The following is a 26,162-nucleotide window of genomic DNA, read 5'->3' as shown; positions in this document are numbered from 1 at the left end:
GTATTTAGGGGAAACACAAAAACCCAATATGCTAAAGGCTTATCTAGAATGTCTAGAGTCCATGCTAAAAGCTTACCTAAGATGTGGAAGATATATATGCTAATTGAAGCCTATTGAACTGAAACAAAGTGACCATTTGGCCTTTCCTCGTGGTATAAAAGACATTTGAAAATCTTGTTCAGGACTCGGGATTCAAACAGAAGTTCCTGAGTCCGGCCGGCTGTCAATAAACCATTTTTCCTTCTCAAAATCATTCCTGAGTCCTGGCCTCTCTATACTCAAATAATTGAACTTCTCTCAAATTCTACAACACTATGACTGTGCAGTTTTATACTATGACAATGCAGTTTTACACAAGAATTTTCTTTCTTAATGGATTGTAACCAAAATGTTCTCAATGCTTTAGCACTATTTTTTTTGTTTCAGAACTTTATATTTTACTTTGAATTTAGCAGAATTTTGGATAAGCAACAAGATTAATTTTATATATATTTACTGAGGCTATTTGAAGCCTCAGGGAGACAGACTGCTTTCTCTCATGAATTGCCACTCTTAGGAACACTGACCGTCAAGGCAGGAGACTTCTCCCCCTTCACCCCCCTTTTTGATTTTGGAGATAATAAAACTCCAGTGGTCATTTAACCTTATTCTATCAGACAGCGATGTCCCAGCTCTTCTCTGGCCTATAGGGGCAGAAGCTATTATGAAATAACCATAGGCAAAGGCAAGGGGTGAGGTTAGCCTTGAAGTAACCATAAACTAAGGAAAGATAAAGTTTAGAGTTTACACTTAATAATTTCAAGCTAAATTCACCCAGCTATAATTTCAGTTATTACCTTTCCACTGTTTTATAACATAAATGCATTTATCAATGATTTTAACTCTTAGTTACAGTTTTTATTATTTTTTTTAAAAAACCTACTAATTTTATAACACCTTTAAATGCCTTTCATTCGACTTATAACATATTAAATAAACTTAACCATTACTTTAATTTTTCCTTTAAAGTAAAAGAATAAATCTCTTGCAGTTAGTTTGAAATATAAAGCTATTTTCAGGATTTGATTTCTAGAACATAAATGTTCTTTTAAAAGAGGTAAGACTCTTCTTCAAACACTGAGAAATGATGAGGTTAAAGCACAAGAAGCTATTTTGTAAAGATTTTCTTTGTATATTGATCTTACTCAATTTTAATCATAAAAATTTTCCTTCCACAAACCTTCTACACTTTCAGTATTCATTCAGGTTCTGTCCCACACTCTACTCTTTCCAATAATCAATCATTTTATCTTTGGACAAAATCATCTTCTGTTTCCTTAACAATAAAAACACACTCCATATATCCCACATACTAAGTTACCAGGCAAACTTCTTACAACATGTAATTGCCATTAATACTAAACAAGTTTGTTAAAATAATGAACTTTTCTTCACTTTAAATACTTAGTAGCATGTAATACCAGAAACAGTTTTTTGGAAGCAAGTTGGCAGGGGAGACTGGCTGCCGAATAAGTTTGTTATAAAATTGCCTTTTATTATTATTATTATCAATTCAGTTTTTGTTAAATAATGACCTTCTGCAATTAGCCATTTAAATACCTTAATTTAAACAATGCTTTGTAAAACTTTTATAATTATTTATACCCTTAAGACAAATTTTACCTTCACAGAACACATTCTCTTACTTAAAGTTACTACAATACCTTCTAAGAACCTGGGCAGAATGCAAAGGTATTTTGGCTTTTACAACCTAGGGAGGGAACTTTACAGCATTTTATTCTGATTCTGCTTTTTACCCCCTTCAGCAGTCGGGTGCACAGCAATCAAACAGGAATGCAGCTTATGAATAGAAGGTGTGGACTCACTGGAAAGGGGCAAGCCGCTCCCCGCTTTCCAGCTTTCAGCCAAAATGGGCAGACAGAACCTACTCAAATTCATCAACTCTCCAGGGGACCCAGCCACCCTGACTGGGGTAGCCCCAACAAACTTGGGTGCATGGCACGGACACAGATGGCCTCCAAGCCCCGGCAAAGGGCCAGACCAGAGACAAGACAGCAGAGCATGCACAAACATCTAGACTCCGCAAACATCCAGACTCTTCAGTTTTGCCCCATAATCATTTCACCCCCTTGCCAATGGCAAGGGAGGGCTCCAGGTCTGCTGTAATTCTACTTTACATAAGGACACAACTCCAACGCTAGCATTGAGCTGACACAGACAGAAGCACAAAGGTCACTAATCTGACCCACAAGTTTATATATATTTTCACCATGGCTGCCCCCACAGCCATCACAAACCTCAGAACACTTCACATTTGGTATAAAGCGAATTCATTCACAATTTAGCACCATAACAAAAGATTTCAGCTAGACTTTTTCCACTGTTTAAACTTTACACCCAGACCAAGCTCCACCAGAAAAGCCAATCCATTTTCCTGTAACTAAGTTTTGTTTCCCTTAATCTAGACCAATTTCCAGGACATTAGGACTTGAACCTATAAATAGCCCTTCCTATTAAAATTGAGACTCCACTCCTTTAGTGGATACAAGACCAGTACCAGATTCTAACATGCAGTTAGACAAACCCAAAACACCAGGGCTTTTCCCCGGTTTTTCTCCTTTTCCCAAGCCTAGAGAGAACGGCTTCCCCCCAGCCTTCTGGGGCTACTAGGGTTCTCTCGGGAGGTGATCAGCCTCCCCTTCCTAGCAATTAAAGCTAGGGCCTTCCAGACTGTGCTCACCCGGGGAGTCTTATCTCCTTCCATGTTCGGAGTTCTTTTTCGTTCCCAGAATCTTTCTCTTCAGACCTTCCATTGCCCTCGATTTTTGTCGGGAAGATTCTGGTGGAGCCGACATCTTTTCTGGATTAAATTTAATCCAGGGGCACCCAGATTTGGGGTTCACCCAAGTCCTCCCAGCTTCCTCGGGGATTTGGAAGGGGCAGCAAAATGCTACCGTCTCTGGCCTTCGTTTGTTGTCCCGGCGGAGTCGCCAAAAATGTTGTAGAATTTGAGAGAGGCTCAATTATTTGTGTATAGAGAGGCCAGGACTCAGGCATGATTTTGAGAAGGAAAAATGGTTTATTGACGGCCGGCCGGACTCAGGAGCTTTCAGTTTGAATCCCGAGCCCCAAACAAGATTTTCAAATGTCTTTTATACCGAGAGGAAAGGCCAAATGGTCGCTTTGTTTCAGTTCTCAATAGGCTTCAATTAGCATATATATCTTCCACATCTTAGGTAAGCTTTTAGCATGGACTCCAGACATTCTAGATAAGCCTTTAGCATACTTGGCTTGCATTTCCCCTGAATACTTAAAGTTTATAGATCTTGCATTTTTAAACTGTTTCCTGTCCCCAAGGGCAGGACTGCAGCCTTTCATCATCCCACACCCACAAGTCACAGATAGTTTAGATTATCTCTGAAGAGACAAAGAGCCTGCCACCCATAGCCCACATCAATTGAGCACTGAAACAAAGAATGATTTAGCCCTTCCTCTGTATAAAAGGAACTCAAAATTCTCATTCAGGGCTCAGTTTTGTAACAGAAAGCTCCCGAGTCTGGCTGGCCATCAATAAACCATTTTTCCTTCTCAAAATCCTTCCTGAGTCCTGGCCTTTCTATATGCAAATAATTGAACCTCTCTCAACTTCTACAACAAGACAACCAGGTAACTTGATTGCAAAGAGGGGCTCTTCTACAAGGAGATACAAGATACATAATGCAGCTCACCTTATTTCCATTGCTTTATTCCATTGCTTGACTACAGTCAAGTAGATTAAACGCCATTCCGATTCAATTTGCCTCACCTAAATAGACTCTTCAAAGATCCTATTCACAAATGAATCCATATCTAAACTAATAATAGAACTATTAAGTTTCTATTTACAAATGTGTTTAATGCTTATAGGAATGTAGATTAAGACTTGACCAGGTCTTTGTGGGAAGCCTTATTCAGTCACTTCTTCCCTCTGGAACCCCAAAAGGCATGTTCTTCTCACATGCAAAATAGTCACCCCATCCTAATATCCAAAAAGCCTCAAGGAATTTCAATAGCAAATCTAAGTCCAGAGTCTCATCAAAACCAGTTATGGTCCATTCTGTGACCAAATTCCTCTTTGTGAACCTATGAACCCTAGAAAACTAGTTATTTGCATTTTACAAACACAATGTTGGAATATGTATAGGATGGATATTTTTATTCTAAAAATTGGAAGGAAAACAAATTTCATGGTTTCAAACTGAAGTTCACACTCACTTGCATGCTCTTTTTCTAACTTCTTCTGAGAGCTAACAGGAAAATATTGGGCAGTGCAGGATATGAAAACAAATAAATAAAACAAAACATCTCCAAAAATCAGTGATTAGGCTCAGAGAAGATGATTGGGCATTGCTAGAGGAAAGGCACATTCCCAGAGCCCTATTTCTTACTATCTCAAAGGCATTAGCAGCTAGGTGAGGGACAGCAAACCTTGTCAAGCATATGACACAGTGAAGACCAATTTCAGCTGGGGAAAGATTAGAAGTAAAAAAGTGCTTTGACCCTTAGGGAGGGGAGTAGGAAACTATACAGGGTCCTGATATCAATAAAGACCTTCTAGTATAGGGAGGGAGAGAAAAATCTAGCCCAGAGTAAACCACAGATATAAGATAGTTTGGTTTCCATGAGCAAAGGGGGTATAAATATTAAGGAAGCCCCAAATCTGAAGTCCAGACACATTGGTCCTGAATAATATTGAGGGTGGTTAATGACTATATTAGTCAGCCAAAGGGGTGCTGATGCAAAATACCAGGTTGGTTTTATAAAGGGTATTTGGGGTAGGAGATTATAGATACCAGGCCATAAAGCATAAGTTACTTCCCTCACAAAAGTCTATTTTCACATGTTAGAGCAAGATGGCTACCAAAGTCTGTGAGGTTCAGGTTTCCTGGGTTCCTCCCTTCCAGGGCCTTGCTTCTCTCTAGGTTCAAGGTTCCTTTCTTCCCAATGTTTGCTTCTCTTTCCTCTGTGTGCTTACTTCCCAGGGCACCAACTTAAGACTTCAGCATCAAACTCCAATATCAAAACTCCAACATTAAGAACACGCGACTCTGTCTTTTGCCATGCTTTTTATCTGTGAGTTCCCACCCACCAAGGGGTGGGGACTCAATGCCCTAATGGCATGGCCCAATCAAAGCCCTAATCATAAGTTAATCACACCAAGGGCAGACCAGATCACAAACATAATCCAATATCTATTTTTGGAATTAATAACCTTATCAAACTGCAACAATGACCAGGAGGACTATTGTCCCAAACATGAACTTAGCAATCAGTAAAAATATTAGCTGACTATTACAGATGGAAGATAAGATTGTGGAGTGTAATCAGCTCTATAGCTCAGGCATTAATGGACAGCTAAATTTGAGTCTGTGACACAAACATGAGATTAAAATTCCGGCACCCTCATTCTAACCTTAAAGATGGGAAAGAAGTCATCTATCATGAAAGCAGTTTGAGGTCTGTGTGAAGTAAGGGTAGGAATAGCAAAAAACAAAATACAAAACCATATCAACTCTTTACCGACTAGATTGCCTCAATCACCCACACAAAAGACCTGATACCAAAAAAAAAAAAAAAAAAAAGGCAGAAGATTTTCCAGGCTTCGATATTATTTAAATGATTCCCTAAAACTCTACACATAATATCTGGCATTCAGTACAAAAGTATGAAGTGCATAAAGGAGCAAAACTGAAAGAATCTAATATAACCCAATTTGGACAATAGTATCACAACTTTATATCCTTACATGGGCTATAGTCTAGGAATTTGCTACACCTGGGAACAAGTCATGGCATAGGTGAAATGACTTTATTCATCCAAAAGAAACTGGAGGAAGTTACAGTTATTAGCTGTCAGATTTCATCACTGTCAGTATCGAGGGAATGGAGTATTTCAGTTCTGAGAAGGGAAGATCTGTGAAATACTAAAGCATATACTACATCTGATTACTACATCTCTATTTTTCCTCTTATCTGTGTCTGAAACCCTGATCTCTCTCCTATACTGTGTATTCATGTCTCTTGGTCACCCTCAGTTACCTGTCTCACAGTCATGTCAATATGTAACTTGTTATATTCCTAGTAAATATTTTGTACCATATTGAATATAACTTGGCACATAGCTACACAAGCAAGACACCTGGTACACAGCTACACAAGCTAGATTAATTTTTAACTATTCATTTCCTTAAATACTACATAAAATATTCTTTTATTTAAGCATTATAATACAAATTTGTAGATGACACACTAATTATTGAATATTTTAGTAGTTTCATGTATGAGGGTATACAAAAATATTTAAAAACTTGTTTATTCATTCTATAGTTTCATGTTTAAGGCTTTACTATTTTTACTTGTATGATTAATGTGTTTCTACATTAAGTTGAGGAAATGAATGAACTTGTCTTAATTAAAATTGATTGTTGATGTAAGTATAACATTTTAATATCATTAAATGTGCTTTCTAGGTTAGTGTTTTCTAACATTTCTGTTTTAATTTGCTAAATGTTGCTGAAGTAATATATCAGAAATAGGTTGGTTTATAAAATGATTTAAGTTAAAAGCTTACAGTTCTGAGGCTATGTAAGTGCCCAAATCAAGGTATCATCAGAGATGCTTTCTCCCCAAGCTGAAGCTGTGGACAATCAGGCACATGGCAGAGCACAATGGTGGTATCTGCTGGTCTTAACTTTTGCTCCAGACTCTGTTCCTTTCAGCTTCTTGTTGCCTTTGGCTTTAACAGGGTCTCCTTGCTTCTGGCTCCCTCTTTCAGCTTCTAGGAATTTTTCTTTCTGTCTCTGTAGCTTTTTATTCCTCTATTTATAAAGGACTCCATTATGAGGTCACAGAATCTAATAGTGGTACTTAACTGAAGTAATTTAACCAAAAGATCCCAACGACAATAGGGTTACCCACATGCTAATGCATGAGCTTTAAGGACAGGATTTTCTAGCATCCACAAAAGTTTCAAACTGCCAATATTTTACTAGGTAAGAGCAAAACACAAAATAAATTCATTCTTTCTGCATTGCTTTCGTTGTGATTTCCATGCCATTTTATAACATTGAAGTAATCATAACAGTTCCTCCATGAATATGTTCAGATGAAAAATATGAAAAGTAGCATATTGTTAAATCAGGAAACATATATAAGAACAGGAATTACAATTCAAGTAACTGACCTTTAACATCTTGTAAATCTACATTATTGTCTTTAATTTCATTGCATGTGAAGACCTTCTGTTTCTGGTAAGATGGCAGAGACATACTTTCCACTAATTAAAAGGAAAAATCCTTGATATTATTCATAAAACATACACAAGAAGAAGATGAAAGTAAAAAAGAAAGAGGAGATAAGAAACTTGGGGCCCAAGAAACAACTGTGTGGTGAATACCCTGAGTTTTCATTTGGTCTCATATATAGCAGACTTGATGCTAATAAAAAACTTGGAATAACCAATGGGTGGAGACAAAAGAAGTTCTCAAAATATTTGTTCCCTCATATCAAACAAAAAGTAGATGGCAATGCAAAACAAAAACTTTTAGACAATAGCCACTTTACTCCAGCAAAATGTTACATGTCAGCAACAGTGGCTGATTGAAAAACCTGGAATTTTATCCTGTCCATTCTGTATTAGGTACCTCAAGCTCTATACTGGTGTGGTGTCAGATGTGCCGAAGGGAAGTGGAACTTCATCCCTAATGGCAGATAACAAACCATACACACAGACACACACACACACACACACACACACACACGGAGGACTCAGTGGTGACCAAATGGAACATTTGGATTTCCACCCCCACCCAACAGTAATGAGGGGCCCATATCCCAATCCAATAAAATGATCTAGTGAAGAATGAGGACTTATACCTTTGCCTAGCAATTACAAAGCCCTTCTTAGTCATTATATCATGGAGGTCCCCTGGGGAACAATAACAAGGCAAATGTATTCCCTCAACCAGGAGGTATCATTGGGAAGTTAGTGAGACTCAAAAACTATCTATTACCAAATGTATAGATTTCAACATAAATCCCAATAAATCTAGACAGTTTCCCTTATCATCTTATTTCAATAGATATTCTGCAGAAAGTGAATCCTAGAATCACTTGATTCTAGATAAATTATCTTCCAAATAAAAAATAAATTTAGGTTGAACCTGTCTTTTCCCAAAGGATTATTAAGAACTGCAGAAAGGACTTTTGAAACTATGCTCCAGGCAAAATGACAAGTATGATCTTCTAGTCTGGGGAAGTCTCCTTTCTCTCCCAGACGTAGTGAGGTAGTTGCCTTCAGATATCAGTGGAGGCCATGTAGGGAATTTGGATTTCTAACACCCACCTTGGTAGTAAGGAAGTAATGCACCATCCCTTTTCCTCCTGGAGCAGATAATATAGAGCTGGATAAAGCATAAGGTTTGCAGAAGACCAAAATTTTCATAACGTAATACTCAAAATGTAGTTTCAAAAATAAATCACTCATCATACCAGTAACGAGGAATATCTCAACCTGAATAAAAACAAAGTTAATAGATACCAACACCAAGAGGACAAAGATATTAGAAATAGCTGACGAAGATTTCAAACCAGCCATCCAAAAAATGTTTTAACAAATATTTAGAAACTTGCCTGAAACAAATGAAAATATGAAGAACCTCATGAAAAAAACAAAAAGGAAAAGAAAAGAAATAGATTTTGTAAAAGAGAAACAAATAGAAATTTGAGATTTGAAAAAATGCAAAGTGAAATGAAAATCTCAATGGATGGGTTCAATAGCAGAATGGAGGGAGAAGTACTAAAGAATCGATGAATTTAAAGGTATAAAAAGAGAAAGTAATCAACTGGAACAACAGAAAAAAGAAAATGAACAGCACCTCAGGGACTTGTGGGACTAAAATAAAAGAGGCAATATTAACACCATTGGAGTAACATGAAGAGATAAAAGATAAGAGTTAGAAAAGTCCTCAAAGTAATAATCACTGAAAACTCCCCATTTGGCAAAAATATATAAAGCTACAAATTCAAGAAGTTAAGCAAACCACAATCAAGAAAACTCTAAATAAATCCACTTCAAAACATATGAAGTCAAATTTCTGAAAACTAAAGGCAAAAGAAATCCAGAAAGCAAAGAGATTGATACCTCAGTTATAGGAGTAAAACAAGTAAAATGAGAGCCATTTTTTTAATCAGAAATCAAATAATCCATTGTTCAAAGAATATCATAAGATAATGTAAATACAAATATATAACAGCATATATAATACATTATATATATTATTTATCGTGACCTGACTATAAATGAATAAACAACATATCAAATTTTGGGGACACATCTGAAAGCAGTGCAGAGATAGATATTTATAGTGCTTAATGTATACAATAGAAAAGCGTCTAGAAGCAGGCTGGAAAAAAGAGCACAATAAACTCAAAGCAAGCAAATAAAGGAAATGATAAAGAAAAAAAGAAAAATCAGTAATCAATGAAGTTGAAAACAGAAAAATAATAGACACAATCAATGAAAAAATAGTTGGTTCTGGAAAATATCAATAGAATTGGCAGACTTCTAGCAAGACTGATAAAGGAGAAAAAGACAGAAGACACAAATTACCAACATCAGGAATGAAACAGAAGACATCCATATAGACCCTGAAACATCAAAATGATAAGGAAATACTGAAAATATGTTTACACACGTACATTTGGAAATTAGATAAAATGGACCAATTCCTTGTAAACCCAAGGCTAGTATGCCTCACCCAATATCAAAAAGATCATTTGAATAACCCTGTAATTATAAATGAAATTTAATTCACTACTAAAAATTTCCCAAAATGAAATCTCCAGGTCCAGCGCAAGAGTTCTATCAAATATTTGAAGAAGAATTAACACCAATTCTGTACAATTGCTTCTAGAAAATAGATGAAGGAACCCTTCCATTTTATGAAATTCACATTATACTCATATAAAAACCAGGTGAAACTAACATTAAAAATGAAACTACAATATCCCTCATATATATAGACACAAAAATTCTTGCTAAAATATCAACAAATATATTTCAGCTGTATATAAAATTTATTATATGAAATAACCAGATGAAACTTATTCCAGGAATCCAGGGAAGATTCAATATTGAAAAATGAATGAGCATAATACAGCATATAACAAACTAAAGATGAAAGATCACATGATTCAAATCAACTAATGAGGCAAAATCATTTGACAAAATTCAACACCCCTTCATGATAAAGTTTCAGGAAAATAAGCATAGAAGTGAATGTCCTCAATTTGATAAAAAGAATCTATAAAATTCTACAATTAATATTTTTCATAATAGTGAAAGACAATACTTTTCACCTAAGATAAGAAAAAAGTAAAAGCTATATGTTCCTTCACTCTTATTCAACATCTCTGGAAACTTTAAGTAAACCAAGTAATACAAATCACAAAGAAGTACTAAAACCATCCCTATTCACAGATGATGTAATTTTCTGCATAAATAATTGCAAAGAATCTACCAAAAAATTCATGAAATTAATGAGGGATGTCAACAGGCCACTTGATATAAGATAAACATACAAAAATCAATTTTATTTTTATATACTAGAAAATGACACATGGATATCAAAGTAAAAATATAATGTCATTTACAATTATTTAAATATTAAATACTTAGCTGTAAATCTAAAAAACAAAACTTGTGCAGGTTTTTTACCCTGAAATCTACAAAATGCTGGTGAAAGAAATAAAAATAAATTAATTAATATAGAGACATACTGTGTTCATGTATTGTAAGATGATCCTGGAAAGATGTCAATTCTCAGCAAATTTACATATAGGTATAACAAACTTCTACCATAATCTCAGCAGGGTCTGTGCAGAATTAGATATGATTATTCTAAAAATTATAGAAAAAGACAAAAGATTAGACTAAGTAAAATAATTTTGAGAAAATAATAGTAAAGTAGGAACAATCAGTCTATCCAATTGGAAGACTTATTATCAGCTACCATAATCAAGATCGAGTCTGTACATCAGTTTCAGTGAATATGATATGAATAAGTTAAAAGATTATCGCTGTGGAAGGGAAAAGGTTTTATGGTGGATGTGTGGGAGTACTGTATATTGTATATATGAATTACTGTGATCTAAGGCTCTTGTGAAGAGAAGCTCAATAATTAGGAAAAAAGAAAAGAAAAAGATAGGAGGTAGAATTTTTCCAGATCAATATGTATTCTGTATCTAACCTTTAAACTCATCGCTATATTCCATTTTACTAGTAAGGGAACCTGACGTTATATTGGGCTTCACTTTTCAGGAAGTTTTGGATCACAGAGTGGTTCAACAATGGCAGCAGAGGAATACTGGTATGGGATGTTATAGGCAGGCGATATATGGTGGACAGGGAGTTATACAGGGCATGTGTCCAGGGTGCATGGAAATATTTGGGTATACTCATAGTGGAAACAATTAAAAACAACAGCTGGGGGGGTATTGGGTTCCCGGCCGGGGGGGGAGGGGCTCTGTCATGGTTCCTAGGGGAGTGGCGGCAGTCCCCCAGGTGCAACAGTAAGGACCAGGAAGGAATGAGGGTCCAACAGTGAGCCTCTAATACTAATGACTATGCTTGTGAGCCTATACACCTGAAATAAGAACAAGACCTAGAGCAGCACTGTGCCTAAGAGTTCCCTCCTGACAGCCTCTGTGCAACTCAAATGTGGCCAGTCTCAAAGCCAAACTCTGCATGTAAATGCAATGCCTTCCCCCCAGCGTGGGACATGACACCCGGGCATGAGCCTCCCTGGCACCGAGGTATCACTACCAAGTACCAGCTGATGACATAACTAGAAAATGACCTTATTAACGATTCAACGCAGACCAGCAGAATATCCCTGTCTATATATAATAACAGGAGTTAAAATGCTGTTTGACCTAAAGTAAGGGGGAAATGGAAAAGACAAATGAGTTCATATGACTGTGAGTTTCTAAAAAAGAGTCTGGAGGTTGTCAGAAGGATTGCCCTTATGCACACCTGAGCAGAGTCTGAGACAGATAAAGTAGATACAACCCCAGATATTGATCCTTTTGAGGGCTAAAGAGACCCATGGGTTCTATGGTCATGGCAGATGGGGTTCACTGCCATGCCATTTGGCCCTTCTTTGGAGCTGGTGTTTCTGCGTGATGGAGCTGGACTCAGATGGGATCTCTTTTCACAAGCCTTTCATGCTACTTTACTGGAATTGTAGTTGGTGCTGGGGCTTAAGATATATCTAGGGGATTTGAATCTCTGGACTGACAATATGATAGCCAGGCCCTGAGCCTCAACAAACTTCAGCTCCTACACTCTTATTTATTGGACTTACCCCACTCAGCTAACATGGAGTTGAAGAATGTCAACCACCACACCATGGAGCCTACAGTGCCTACAACTGAAAGCAGGAGGATTGCATCCAATATTCATGTGGAGTCTAAACCCCCTCTTGACATAGATGTGGAATGGACACAACCAAGCCAAGATCCACAGAAAGGAGGAATACAGTAAGGATCAGAGTGGACTTAATGATATTCTATTCATGAAATATTGTGGTTTATAATCGAGAAAATGTGGCATTGATGTGGAAAAAGTGGCCATGGTGGTTGCTGGGTGTGGGGAATGGGAGGAAGAGAAGAGATGTGGAAGCATTCTCGGGACTTGGAGTTGTCCTGGGTGGTGCCCCAGGGACAATTGCTGGATGTTGTATGTCCTCCCATGGCCCACTGGATGGAACATGGGAAAGTATGGGCTATGGTGTGGAACACGGGACATGGGGTGCAGCGATGCCCGGAGATGTACTCACCAGACGCAATGGATGTGACATGATGATGGGGGAGAGTGTTACTGTGGGGGGAGTAGTGGGGTGGGGGCAGTGGGGGCAAATGGGGACCTCATAATTTTTTAATGTAATATCTTTTAAAAAAATGAATAAATTGAGTAGAATTTGGAAAAAAAAATGTGTAATATTGATGGAGGGATACAAACATAGACCAATACAACAGAATAAAGGACACACATAAAAAGCCTCAACAAATGTACTCAAATGATTTCTTAACAAAGATGAAAACAATTCACTTGAGAAAAGGTAACCTTTACAACAAATAGTGCTGGAGCAATTGGACATGGACAAGCATATGACAAATAACAACAACAACAACAAAAAAACTGAACTTAAGCCTCACAATTTATATATATATATATATATATATATATATATATATAATGGATTATGGACTTAAATGTAAACACAGTAGTATAAAACTTTTAGAAGGTAATGTAGGGGAAAGATTTCTTAGGTTTGAAACTAAAAGGTAAAAAAATTGGAGCTATCAAAATTAAAAACTGTTCTTCAATGAGTGATCTTTATAAGATGATGTAAAGATGAGTCACAGACTGTCAAAAAAAAAAACTATTGCAGCACACACATTTGACAAGGCAGTAGTATTTAGAGTAGAAGAACTCTTAAAACTCAACCATAAAATAACAAAATCCAATTAGAGAATGAGTAAAAAGAATAAAGAGACATTTACCAAAGAGGATGTATAGATGACAAATAAACACATGAAAAGATGTTCAATAACATTAGCTATTAGGGAAATGCAATTTAAATTCACAATGAGAAATCAATATTACTAAACATTTAAGAATGGCTAAAATTAATTACATGACAATAGCAAATGCTGGTGAGGAGAAAGTCGGTTACTTATATATCACTTTTGGGATTATAAAATGGCATGGCCATTCTGGAAAGCTGTTTGTTTGGTTTTTTTTAAACTAACATGAAGAAAATAGATGTGGCTCAAGCAGTTGGGCAGCCACCTAACACATGAGAGTTTCCAGTTTGGTTCCCAGTGCCGCCTAAAGAAGATGAGCAAGATAGTAAGCTGACAAAATGGGCTGGCACTAGGGGTTGGTGCAGAAAGCTGATGCAACAAGATGATGCGAAGGTGGCACAATAAGGAAATACAATGAGAGACACAATAAGCAGGAGAGGAGGTGACTCAAGCCAGGATGCCTCTCTACCACAAAGTAGGTCCCAAATACAGTTCCTATTGCCTTCCAAAAAGAAGACAAGGGAAATGGATATGGCTCAAGCAATTGGGCTCCTATCTACCATATAGGAGGTCCAAGGTTTGATACCCAGGGCCTCTTGGTGAAGGAAAGCTGACCTGCATGGCAAGTTGGCTCACATGGAGTGCCGGCCCACATGGTGTGCTGCCCTGTGCAGGAGTGCCACACCATGCAGGATTGCCAGCCAATGCAGACAGCTGATGCAGCAAGAAGATGCAACAAAAAGAGACACAGAGGAAAGACAATAAGAGACTTAGCAAACCAGGGAGCTGAGGTGGCACAAGAGAATGATCACCTCTCTCCCACTCTGGAAGGTACCAGGATCAGTTCCTGGAGCTGCCTAGTGATAATACAAGCAGACACATAAGAGCATATAAAGAATGGACACAGAGAGCAGACAATGGAGGGAGAGGGAGAAATAAATAAATAAACCTGTAAAAAAATGAAAAAATAAAGAGAAGACAAGTACACAATGAACAGACACAGAGAGCAGACAATGAGCACAAACAATAAGGAGGGAATAAATTAAAAAATCAATTTGGGCAACAGACTTGGCCCAGTGGTTAGGGCGTCCATCTACCACATGGGAGGTCCGCAGTTCAAACCCCGGGCCTCCTTGACCCGTGTGGAGCTGGCCCATGTGCACTGCAGATGCATGTAAGGAGTGCTGTGCCATACAGGGGTGTCCTCCGCATAGGGGAGCCCCACATGCAAGGAGTGCGCCCCATAAGGAGAGCCCCCCCAGTGCAAAAGAAAGTGCAGCCTGTCCAGGAATGGTGCCACACACAGGGAAAGCTGACACAACAAGATGACACAACAAAAAGAAACACAGATTCCCGTGCTGCTGACAACAACAGAAGCGGACAAAGAAGACGCAGCAAATAGACACAGAGAACAGACAACTGGGGTGGGGAGGGGGGGGGGAAGGGGAGAGAAATAAATAAATAAATAAATCTTTTAAAAAATCAATTTAAAAATAAAAACAAACTAACATATGAACCACTTGTATTCACAGGCATTTATATTGGAGTAATGAAGATGTATTCACAGAAATATATAAATGATTATTTAACAGCTTTATTTGTAATAGTCTTAAACTGGGAATAACTCCTATAACCTTTAACAAGTGTGTGTTTAAATACACTCTGGTGTATCCGTACCATGGAATATTACTCCATAACTTACTTAAAAAAAAAAAAAATGAACTATTGCTACTCATAACAAATTGGATAAATATCCAGGAAATTATACTGAGTGAAAACTGTCAATCACAGAATCTTATATACTATATGGTTTCAAATATATAACAGCTTGTAAATAACAAGAAATGGAGAACAGATAAATGATAAAAAAGGATTAGGAGGCATTGGAGATTGAAGAGAAATTGTTGTGACTCTGAAAGGACAACAGTGGTCTGTACGTGGTGAAAGCATTCCATATATTGCTTCTTTTGTTGGCAAAAAAATGTTGTAGAATTTGAGAGAGGTTCAATTATTTGCGTATAGAAAGGCCAGGACTCAGGAATGATTTTGAGAAGGAAAAATGTTTTATTGATGGCCAGCTGGACTCGGGAGCTTTCTGTTTCAAACCCGAACCCGGAACAGGAATTTTGAGTTCCTTTTATACAGAGAGGAAAGGCCAAATGGTCCTTTTGTTTCAGTTCTCAATAGGCTTAAATTAGCATATATCTTCCACATCCTAGGTAAGCTTTTAGCATGGACTTCAAACATTCTAGATAAGCTTTTAGCACATTTGGTTTGCATTATTTAAAGTTGAATATTTAAAGTTTATAGACTTTGCATTGTTAAACTTTTTCCTGTGACTGGAGTCATTGCCATGGTCACCAAGGGCAGGGCTGCCGCCTCTTACCATCCCACACCCACAAGTCAGGACAGACAGTTCAGGTTAAGCTTATCTCTGAAGAGACAAAGAGCCTCCCACCCATAGCTCACATCAATATGAGTTGTGACATATTGTGCTATAGTTTCACAAGAGAGAAATTTGATAAATGATACACAGGAGGATCTGTGTCTCTTCTTACAACTGCAACTGAATGCACAATGATATCACAGTGAAAAGTTTATTTTTTTTAAAAAGACAGGTGTAAACAACATAAAAGTTTTTAAAAAATATATAAGGTATTTTATAGCCTATCAAGTTCATCTTTCAACAGTGTAAGTTTCCTAATATTTCCAAATGTAAAAGTGAAGAGTGTATTCTTAAAATCATTTTACATTTGGAAAATTATTTTCATTTTACACAATTGCTCATGTGTGTGCTTTTCATGATGGATTTTTAATGCCAGATTTTTATTTGCAATTGCTTTTTATCTGGGATCATTTATGTTCTAAAGAGCAAGCATAACTCTTCGATGATGTCATTTCAAATTGTATAGACTTAGTCATGTGTTATTCTTCCATTTTTCGTATATATTATTCATTTTTTAAAAATTGCTTTTGAAATTATTTCTATTCAAAGCTTTGTGAATGTTATGCAGAATGATTAGACCTTCTCTCACCTGAAATGATTTCTGTAATCTATGTTCTAATTCCAATAAACCTTAAATTTCCTAAAAGTCATGGGTATAACAACTTCATACATTCTTAATTAGATTTAATTGCCTTATATTCAGGTAAGCATGATAAATCATTACAAATGCTTGTGTCTAAAGAAAGTCAAGGTGAGACTTTAAATTTTTTCCAAATCTAATTACCCGAAGGCAATCAAAAGGGATATTAATTGATAACTTCAATATTCTCATTCTTTTTAAAATTTAATTTATTTATCCTTGTCTTCTCTTACTCTAAGAGCTTGAATGAAGACCTGGAATAATTTTATTAAGTTGGTGCAAAAAATAATTGTGGTTTTAGATTGTTGAAATTTGCCATTTGATATTGGCATATATTCTTAAATAAATATGGTTACATTATACATCAATTTTATGTGCATTTCTCTTTTTATGCTTTTTTTTTTGCTAATACTTATTACTTGCTGTTTATTTTATATGTATTTTAGACTATGGAAATGATGTTAGACAAAAGCAAATTTGAGACATTTTTTTATTTGAGTTCAACTCAGATAAGAGTAGACAACTTGGAACATCAACAACACATTTGGCCCAGGAACTGCCAATGAATACACAGTACAGAGATGGTTCAAGAAGTTTTGCAAAGGAGATGGGAGCCTTGAAGATGAGGAGCATAGTGGCCAGCCATCAGAAGTTGACAACAACCAATTGAGAGCAATTATCGAAGCTGATCCTCTTAAACTACACAGGAAGTTGCCAAAGAACTCAATGATGACCATTCTATGGTCACTTGGCATTTGAAGCAAAATTGGAAAGGTGAAAAAACTCAATAAGTGGATGCCTCATGAGCTGACCAAAAAAAAATTGTCATCTTCTAGTCTATGCAACAACAAAGAACAATTCCTCAATCAGATTGTGATGTGTGACTAAAAGTGGATTTTATATGACAACCTGAACACATCCCAAAGCAAAACTTGCACCAGAAAAGTCATGGTCACTGGTGGTCTGCTCCTGGTGTGATACAGTACAATTTTTTGAATCCTGGCAAAATCATTTCATCTAAGAAGTATGCTCAGCAAATCAATGAGATCCACTGAAAACTGCAATGCCTGCAGGTGTCATTGGTCAACAGAAATGATCCAATTCTTCTCCACAACCTCGCCCAACCGCATGTCACACAACCCATGCTTCAAAAGTTGAATGGATTGGGCTACAGAGTTTTGCATCATCCACCATATTCACCTGACCCCTCACCAACTACCACTTCTTCAAGCATTTCAACAACTTTTTGCAGAGAAAACACTCCCACAACTTGCAGAATGCAGAAAATGCTTTCCCAGAAGCATGGATTTTTAGGCTGCAGGAATAAACAAAGTTATTTCCTATTGGCAAAAATGTGTTGATTGTAATGATTCCTATTTTGATTAATAAAGATGCGTTTGGGCCAGTTATAATGATTTAAAATTCATGGTCTGAAACTGCAATTCCTTTTGCACTAACTCATAAAAAAAAAAAAAAAAACTACTTTTTTTGCATCATCCCAAAAGTTATACTTCTAATGTTAATTTCTACTTCAACCATTATTCTTGGCTCAGTCATCTTGTATTCAAAATCACATCTTCAGAGCTGAAAAGAAAAGTGATCTGATTAATGTACCCACTTAAGATATTAGAGCATTGTTTACTATTTCTGGCATGCATATCTTGAAGGTGACTCTACAGAGTAGGAAAAGTTTCATTTCGTAATTACCATGAAAGCATGCAATACGAATATTTAATTCCCATTAACAGCATATCAGAATTGTTTTAAACAAGGTCATTCTAGCCTTCTCAAAGAAAATCACATTTAAGTTTTCAGATAATTTTTATTGCAGTTGTCAATACCTTATACTTATTCACTGTGTATTGAAATTAAAAGTAGTGTGACGAAGGGAGGTAACTATAATATTTGTGAAAAATATTCTTACTCTTAACTGTCACCTTCCAGATTTCTAAATCTAAACATTTAACATTTGTCACATTTCTACTAGAGATATAATACAATTCTCTCCATAATATATTAATTTTTACAAAACATAAATACATTTTTGTAAAATTTGGACTTAAATATATAATTATATTGTCTTATGCATGAACGTCAATGTCAGTTCCCTCCTCAAAGATTTCTCTTGTTAGAATAGTCTATCATTATCCAAGACTTTTTCTATGCAATGATATCTAAACATATATATGTGAAAGAATGCTTGGAAGAGATTTGTATATATTTTAAATAATGTCACCATACTTTATGTAAAGTACTACTATATGGTTTATTCACTCAACAGTAAATAGAGGTAATAATCTCATGTCAGGACATATAAGTCTTACTCTTCTTTTAAATGCAGTGTAGCATTTTATAGAGTGCCTATATTATTGTTCCTTGGTACATTCTCTATTGGTGAACATTTTATCTTTCCTAATGGCTTATTATTCAAAACATTCTGAATTAGTATCCTATACCTGCTTCCTCATGAACATTGTCAGAATTACCAGATGTTAAGGTGGTCAATTAGGACGACGATCCAACTGAAAGTTATTGTTAAGCCATTAAGCCATTATTCACTTACTGCAACAGGAAAAGCAGGAGGACATAAAGGAAAGTACCGCTTCCCTTCTGATTCATTCTTTCCTAGGTGAAGACCAGGCAATATGCAGTATAGGTGCTGTTAAGGAACACTGGGGAAAAAAAAACAAAACAAAGAAACTCTTACCATTTTATGGACCTAGGGACCAGGGACAAAGGAGAGGTAGAAGGGCTAGGAGAACGCTGAGTCAGAGTGTAGAAGAGTGTTTTAGTCAAGCCCCTCTGATTAGGAGGTCAAGGCAGAGTCACCTGAAAGTGTCTCAGCCAAAGACCTTCCAATAAGGATGAACAGAACAAAGGTCACTGGGTTGGGAGTACAGATATGCATATGACCATGGCTGCGCCAGGAATATGGGAGGTCTGAGTCCTTGAATGAAACCCCCTCCAGAAGCCCTGACTGTGCACCAAGTCTGGTGGAGGGTTCAGGGGCAGCTTTCCTGTGTGAGGCCAGCCAGATAAAGCCTTTGTAGTAGACTATGATCAGGTTTGAAATAGCCACATAGGATTTTGGTCTGGAGACAGAATCCTCACTTCCAATTTCATAGACCCCCAAGTGAAAAATATAGTCTACTCCAAATGGACTTTTTGGAAACATGGCAATATTTAGTTAATTAGTCTGAAGAAACAACAGACTAGGGCCATGATCAAAATCAAATCAAGCAGGTTGGTAATCTGGCCTGTTTGGAGGAGTGAATGTAACCAAGAGTCCTAATCATTGCCAGGCTTTGAGAATATGGCCTATAACCCATGAAGATATATGTTAGAAAGCCAGGAGGAAACTTTCTTTCTGAGCATCTTAGTGGACTGCTCTACTTGGCCTGTTTCATTGGACCAGGTACAATAGAAGGGGTTGGAAAGCACATATAATTCTTTTTGACTGATCAGCAGGAAGTCAAGAGCTAAGCAGTTATCTAATGCTACTCTGACCAAGGAATTGAAGTTAATTTGTTGGGTCTTCAAGGCTGAGGAATTATCAATTATGACCTGAGCGCATATCAAATGTAGACTGTGCAATCTTTTTTAATTGGATGACCATGATAATGGAAATAAACACCCAGTGCATACATATGAGCAAAGTTAGTAATATCATTTGACTACTCCCCTGAGTAACTGGAATACCTTGTTTTGGACCTTATCAGCATAGTATGGCATTCTCAGCAAGAAACATTTTATTATGTGGCAGTCTTTTATTAATGCCCTATATGTACAAGTTTAATTGGCAGAAGGAAGATAGGTGAAGGCCTGTTTTTTGTTTTTGTTGTTCTTTTCTTTTTCTTTTTTTAGGCAGTATTGGGGATTGAACCCAGGTCCTAGTACATGGGAAGCAGGTGCTCAATCACTGAGCTATATCCACTTCCAATGAGAGTTGGGTTTTTGTTTCTTTTCAGGAGGTACCCAGGATCAAACACAGAACCTCATGCATGGGGAGCAGGTGCTCAACACTTGAGCTACATCTTCTCATCAGCCTGGGTTTTACACAATGAATACCCAAAGGGCATTCACCAAGGACTGGGAGTGTAAGAATCAGTGACAACTATATGTGTAAACCAGCTAAAAGTTTCTTCTACTGGGTAGAGGCCTTAACTGGAATTGAAGAATCTATATAGGGCAGGGACAAGTATAGGAGAGGAGAAGTATAGGAGAGGTCAGATCCCATGCTTGCTTTCCCAGGTGTGCCAACTGGATTTAGGTTCAGTTGCATGAGCACATTGGTGTCAAATCAGTAAATTTGGGGAGCCTAAATTACTGGAAATGTCCATCGTTGGCAAAAATGTCCATTTGTGATATGCAGCAACACAGTAATCAGATGCTGTTGGGTTGAGTGTTAAGTGTTATATCCAACAACTTATCAAATTCAGGGCCTTAGCAACTGCCTGGGATAGGAATATTACTGTACCCCATGAGGCAGGAGAGAGAGGAAAGTTTGGATCCCTTCCCCACTCCCATCCTATATACCCAGACTCTCATTTCACAAGGTTTTAACATCTTATCCTAAACAAGAAATTTTCCCCATAGATTGTGATATGGGCAATCTATACCATGGGAAAGAATCATGCTCTTGATCCACCCTCTAGGGTGGTGAACCTAAGTAGTTTTGCTTGAATCCTTTTGTGTTTCAATAAAAGTTTGTATTCAACATACTGATATCCATCCCATTGGGCTGCCCAACACAAAGTGGCAGGTCCACATTAAATAAAATGTTGAACTAGATATCTGAAAATTGATGGTCATTCCTTTGTGTTCTTTATAAGCAAAAGGTAAGGTATTTTTTTCAACTTTCTGAAGAATCACCAACTGATTTCCAAGGTGGCTGCACCATTTTGCAATCCCACAATGTATAAGTCCTCCAATTTCTCTACATCCTTGCCAAAACTTGTTATTTTCAGCTTCGTTTTGTTTTGTAAGTAATAACCCTTCTCATGAATGTGAAGTGGTACTTCACTCTGGTCTGCATTTTTTCTTTCCTTTCTCTGATCATCAGTGGTGTTGAGCATCTATTTGTTTATTGGCCATTTGCATATCTTCTGTGGAGAATTGTTTATTAAAGATTTTGCCCGTTTGTTAATTGGGTTGTCTCTTTTTTTTTTTTTTTTTTTGCCATTTTTGAGTTGCAACAGTTCTTTATAAATTCTGGGAAAATCTTTATCAGATATATGGTTAGCAGTTCTTTTCTACATTTTTAAGATAATTTTTTCACCTTCTTAGTAGTGTCCTTTCACATAATTTTAAAAAATTTTTACTAAGCCCAATATAAATAAACTAAAGAAAAATATGTATTAGTATATTATATTAGTATATAGTACATTAAATTAATAGTATATTATGCATATATTATATAATATATGTTATAGTATATTATACTAGTATATTAGTATATTTTTCTTTTGATGTCATATCTAGAAATTACTAACAAATCCAAGGTTATGAATGCTCTTCCCTATACATTTGTCTAAGAGTTTTATGCATTTAGATCTTATGTTTAGGTTCCTGATTTTTGTAGAGTTAATATTTATATACAGTGTGAGTAGGCATATACCCCAAAGTAATTGAAAGGAGGAACATGAACTGAAATACATACAGTGATGTTGATAGCAGCATTATGAACAATATCGAAAACCTGGAAGCAACCCATATTGATTAACAGACAAAAGGATTAAATAATGTGGTAAAAACATGGAATTTTATTCAATTGTAAAAAGGAATCAAGCTCTGATGCATGCTACAATATGGATGTATCTGTAATTCACCATGCTTGGTGAAATAAGAAAGACACAAAAAGACAAATATTGTATGATCTTGCTTATATGAAATAAACAGAAGAAGCAAATTTCATATGAAGAAATAGTAGATTATAAATTACCAGGGGCTGGAGGGGAAGAGGAAGTCATTGATTAATGGGTACAGAGTTTCAGTTTAAGGTGATAAAAAAATTAAAGTAATGGTTATTAGTGATGATAGCAAAATATTGTGAATGTAACCAATACTAATTGCTGCTAAAATAAAAAGTTAAAAATGAAAGATTTTCAGATGGTCACTCTGGGTTTTAAGTTGTACTATTTAGTAGGCCAGAAATTTACATCACTTATATATGTGTACTTTATTTTAAAGATACAAGATGGCAAAGATATTTAGGGTTTGTCATCATTCTAAGATGCCACTGATTGTAAGAAACATGATTATTTTACATACCACCTAAACCACTGGTAATTAAATTTTGACATGCAATTAAAATATATTATGCTCTGTACCCAGGGAATAAATGAAGAAAGAAATTACTGTCTTCACCCCTTGCTCTTCTATAGCCAGCCTGATCTCCCGTTGATTTGAATATTTGGAAAGAGACCAAATAAGATAGAAAGTCCTCACAGGATCCCCCATGAGGACTAAGGTTTCAATAATTATAAGAAAAGTGTGTACTATTGAGGATGAGATTAATCTGGGGAATTGTTGCTTTGAGACCTCAGCCTAATAGCTTGAGGTCTGTAGTCCAGGCTTGGGTTATCTTGTTAGCTTCTTATGAATCATTTATGTCTTCCCTTTAATTGACCATTAGAACAGTCAACCTCCCCTGAAACTTGGGGATGATATGAAAAATGGAGAATCCATTGTATGACTCACAATGGGGCCCTTTGATATGTGACTTTTGATGAAAATCTTGGGGGATTTATCTCATACAAACTGCTCAAGAAACCTGAGAATGAAACCAATGGCTTGTAAGGGTTGGATAGTGTGGTCCAAGTCAGTAGAATGCATAGGGATGGCTAGGTCAAACATGAAGAATCTATTAATTGTAGTTAGGATCCAGCAAAACCATTTGGGTGAGATAAAAGACCCAATGTAATGAACCTATCCAGAACATTCTGACTTATTGCCTCAATAATTTATCCCTGGACTACATTTTTATCCTTGGCTAGTATTTGGCAGGTGGAGCTGTTTTTCCATGCTGTTTGGGCATCTACTTATGGCAGTGGAAGCCCATGCATGTAGAGCCAATTTAAGATGATGTATGAAATAAAAATGTTCTCTTGTGGATCCAGGAGACAATCAGTTGCACACCTCCTCATTCTGCAGAGAAGAGTTCAGTCACTATGTTTAGCTTGCAAATGAGTTCTGGTGATTGGTTATGTTCTTGTTTTTCAGCATAGAAATTTTTCTTATAAGAATGCACAGGAATAACTCTTTTCTAAAGTAAAAGATGAATTTTCTCCAAATGTCTTGCCCCACAGGAGGTATTTATTTATTTATTTATTTACTTACTTACTTATTCATGCCAGTCTAAGTTTTGCCAGTGGTCATAATCCACAACTTATGAGTCACCCTTTGATGGGTTGGCATGAATAGCAATCCACACTATATGAAGAAGTGTTCATTATGCTGATCACCCTTTAAGATGCTTGGTTCATTTGATAACAGCTCTACTTCATTCCATCCTAATGGAAGTTAACCAGGAGGAGCCATTCGTGACCCAGGGCCATGCATGATAAGGAAAGTCTAAATATCTTTGTCGTCATCATACCAGTGGGGATTACAGCTCCCCTGTGTGGTGGAGAAATCTTCCTGAGAACTTTCCATGGAACTGAGATACTGTAGTTGAGCTAGGTTTTACCTGTTTCTGTATGTACCATTTCCATTTTATTGGAGAAAATTCCTGAGTTGTCACACATGGCAATTAGAGGCTTCTGCTCAGATCACTGTTGTGAAAAAGATTACTGGTTGTTAAGACCATTTTGTGGCTGTGTTTTATGAACTCAATATCCACCAAGGGTGAAAAACAGGTCAGTAATTGCCTCTCAGAGATTGTGTATCATTCAGCTGACTCTGAGAGCTTACGCAAGCATGCTTCTCAGTGGTCGTGTTCTCTTTCCAGTAGTTGGAAAGATTCATGGTCACTCATGTGCCTCACTTAGATGGCCCTAACCACAGCAATTCCCATGAGAGTTTGTGGTGATGGTAAGAAGAAGCACATAGAGACTATATATCTATAACAACTATTCATTAGTGGGGGCCACAGTGAAACAGGTTTGTAACAACCTCAAGGGAGTCCTCCATAGCTAGAGCTTGCAAGGGTCCCGGTGATGGTGATCTCAGATTTACAGAATAATTTGGTATCATGAAACCTTAATATATAATTAATATATTAATTTTCCTATCTAAGAATATGCTTTATATAATCAATTTTAGAGGTTGTTTTTTTCTCTTTTGCAGTTGCACTTTTCTTGTTAGGCTTCTTCTCAAAGACTTTTACATTTCCCCTTATTTTAAATGGAAAATTTAAAAGTTCATGTTTTAATTGTTATTTTTCTGTATGAGAAAACAATGGAATTTTTATAGTGATAGCAAATCTAGTTACAATTTTATCGTACATTTTAAGAAGACAAGCATATAAATGGGGTTTAATGGCATACCTCTTCCTTTAGAATACTTATCATATGTATCTATATATCTTTTACTGCACAGTATGTTATTAGGACTGAGAAAATTATGGATTCTGGTTTCATAATTGTAAAATGTTTAGCCAGTAAATATCATGCTTACTTTAGCATCATTATGGATAGAATTTAAAAGGTTTTTTAGCAATAAAAACAATTAATTTGTCTTCACCAACTGTTGAGATGATGATGTGTTTTAAACTCATTACAGAAATTCACAATGGGTTTTAGAGTGTTAAGCCATCATTGAATTCTGAGATAAAATTTATTGTAGTCTTGTGCAATATTCTTTTTTATGTAGTGGTATAAATCAATAGATAGAAAAGTTAACAAAGTTTATGTAATATTATTATATATATATAAATACATATTATATTAATGTCATTTCATGCACTCTACACCTACTAATACGCTGTTCATATTTTTTCTTTTTTAAAGATTTATTTCTCCCTCCCCTTCCCCAGCCCCTTCCCCACCCCCTTCCCCACCCAGCTGTTTTTGTTGTCTGTGTCCATTTTCTGTGTGATCTTCTGTATCTATATCTCTTTTTTGTCTTCTCTTCTCTTCTCAACTTTCTCCTCTAGGATTCAGAGGGATTTGATCCTGGGGACCTCTGATGTGGAGAGGGATTCCCTGTCAATTGTACCACCTCAGTTCCTGGTCTCTGCTGTGCTTCACTTTGACTCTCCACTTCATCTCTCTTTTGTTATATCATCATTTGATGCATGACTCGCTTGTGCAGGCACTGACTCACCACATGGGCACTGGCTCATCATGTGGGCACTTGGCTTATCACACAGGCACTTGGCTCACTGCACAGGCATGCTTTCTCTTCTTTTTCACCAGGAGGTGCAAGGGATCAAACCTGGGTCCTCCCATATGGTAGGCAGAGACCTTATCACTTAAGCCACATCTGATTCCCTCTTTTTTTTTTTTTT

Source organism: Dasypus novemcinctus, chromosome 13, assembly GCF_030445035.2.
Source record: "Dasypus novemcinctus isolate mDasNov1 chromosome 13, mDasNov1.1.hap2, whole genome shotgun sequence".
In the NCBI taxonomy this organism is placed as follows: domain Eukaryota; kingdom Metazoa; phylum Chordata; class Mammalia; order Cingulata; family Dasypodidae; genus Dasypus; species Dasypus novemcinctus.
Note: the sequence above shows the minus strand (reverse complement) of the source record.